Source organism: Pongo abelii, chromosome 3 (genome assembly GCF_028885655.2).
Source record: "Pongo abelii isolate AG06213 chromosome 3, NHGRI_mPonAbe1-v2.0_pri, whole genome shotgun sequence".
NCBI classification, from domain to species: domain Eukaryota; kingdom Metazoa; phylum Chordata; class Mammalia; order Primates; family Hominidae; genus Pongo; species Pongo abelii.
In genome coordinates, this window is record NC_071988.2 from 145,982,030 (window position 1) to 145,984,590 (window position 2,561).

The following is a 2,561-nucleotide window of genomic DNA, read 5'->3' on the forward strand; positions in this document are numbered from 1 at the left end:
ATAAGAGTCACGACTCTTCTGAGAATGAATGTGTCACAATTTAAGGTACAAATGTCTCAATCACTTTTATGTTTTATGTTTCCATGTTTTGACATAAATTTTTGAGAAAAATTTAAAATCAATGGGTGAATAAATGTTAGTTTACATTTTCATTCATGCTTCAAACATGGTGAGGCAGAAATGCAAGGTTTTTTTCTTCTTCTTCTTCTTACATCCCTTAAAACTTAAAAGTACTCAGGATTTTGTATTTTTTAAAACTCTACATGTAACTCTTTAGGTGACCAGTATTTGAGAGCTACTAGTATAAAGAATTCTACAGTAGAAGTCAAAAGGTCTGGCTTCTAGTTCTGGTCCCGTAGTGATTTATTAAGTGGCCCTATGTAATTCACTTCCCGCTAGAATTTATTTCCTAAGCATGCAGTAGATGCCAGACCCACCTAGCATGTGTTATGGGGTTCATAGAATGAGATATTTGAAAGTTAAATACTCTGTAAAGGATCTAGTATTACATATTTACAAGTATGTGTGTACATGTGTAAGTATATATATATATCAGTCTTCATTGTCTTAATCTTGTGACCAATGGAAACTATTTAAGCCTCAGGCCAGAGTCACAGAGGAAGTCCCCTGCTGGTGAGGAGAACATGTGTCATACATTGTGTGACTCTACTTAGGTCCCCTTGGCATAAATGATTATAAACAGAGCCCTTTGATTTTTTCTAACTGAAAATAATTGTAAGAGATACATTTACCTCGTTATATTCACACATAATCAATACGTATGTTTTATGAAAAAATACTCACCTTTACCATGAATTACACACTCTAATATGATTTTCTCTTTTATTTAACTTTGAAAAATGTTGTCATAAACCAATAACTGGATCTCACAATCATTGATGTATTTACCTGCCTCTTGAAAGACATTATCGTAAAACCTCTATTTGAGTCTCAATTATAGCGAATTATTCAATGAGAAGAGAAAAACAAGTTAATGGTGTCAACCCAAGATTTTCAATCATGAAAAGAAATTGAAGGGGTTGAATTCTTTCTTATGAATCTCTACTGTGTGAGCTAATAATCTATCAATGTGAAAATCTACCTGGTCTAATGTGTGAATGGTAATGCATCCTGTTTCATCTGCATTTATGTATCTATTCTTATGTTTTTTTATAAAAAGAGACTTGTGATACTAATAATATTAAATATTATTTTTAATGGACACTTGCTGTATGATATAGTTTGTGTCTGTCCCTACCAATCTCATGTAAATTGCAATCCCGAGTGTTGGAGGTAGGGCCTGGTGGGAGGTGTTTGCATCATGAGGGTGGATCTTTGGTGAATGGTTTAGAGCCATCCTCTCGGTGCTGTCTTCACCATAGTAAGTTCTTGCAAGGGCTGGGCATGGTGGCTCACACCTCTAATCCCTCACTTTGGGAGGCCGAGGTGGGAGGATAACTTGAGGACAGGAGTTTGAGACCAGCCTGGCCAACATGGTGAAACCTTGTCTCTATTAAAATTACAAAAATTAGGTGGACATAGTGGTGCACACCTGTAATCCCAGTTACTCAGGAGGCTGAGGCAGGAGAATCACTTGAACCCAGGAGATGGAGGTTGCAACGAGCCAAGATCTCACCACTACACTCCAGCCTGGGCGACAGAGCAAGACTCTGTCTCAAGAAAAAAAAAAAAAAAAGTTCTTGTGAGATCTGGATGTTTAAAAGTATGTGACACCGCCTCCCCACTCTCAAGCTCCCACTTTGCCTTCTGCCATGAGTAAAAGCTGCCTGAGGCTCTCACCAGAAGCAGATGCCACCACCATACTTCTTGTACTGCCTGTAGAACCAGGAGCCAATTAAACCTCTCCTCTCTATAAATTACCCAGTCTCAGGTATTTGTTTATATCAGTGCAACAATGGTCTAACACACTATGAAACAAGTAAAGAAAGGCATTTTCTCTGATTGTTATCTAATGCTAATGAAAATTTTAGAAGAAGTGAACTATTATTCTCATATTACTTATGAAAAAATTTAGGAATAAAGAAGTTAAGTGACGCCTTAACTCTCACAATAAATTTGATAGTCCAGTCCTCTAATACAGTGGTCTTCAAAGTGAGGTAGGTACATCTCTTAGTATATACAAGTAAATTTCAAGATATTTGCAGGTATATTAGGCCATTCTTGCGTTGCTATAAGGCAATACTGGAGACTGGTTCATTTATAAGGAAATAGGTTTAATTGGCTCTGCGGGCTGTACAAGAAGCATGGTGCTGGCAGCTGCTTCTGGTGAGGGCCTCAGGAAGCTTCTAATCATGATGGAAAGTAAAGGGGGAGCAGGCGTCTCATATGGCAGGAGTGGGAGCAAGAGAGAGAGTTTAGTGGGGGGTGGGGGGTGCCGCACACCTTTAAACAACTAGATCTAGCAAGAATTCACTCACTATCATGAGGACAGCACCAAGTCATAAGAAATCCACCCCCGTGAGCCAAACACCTCCTCCCAGGCCCCACCTCCAACACTGGGGATTACAATTCAACATGAGATTTAGAGGGGACAACATACA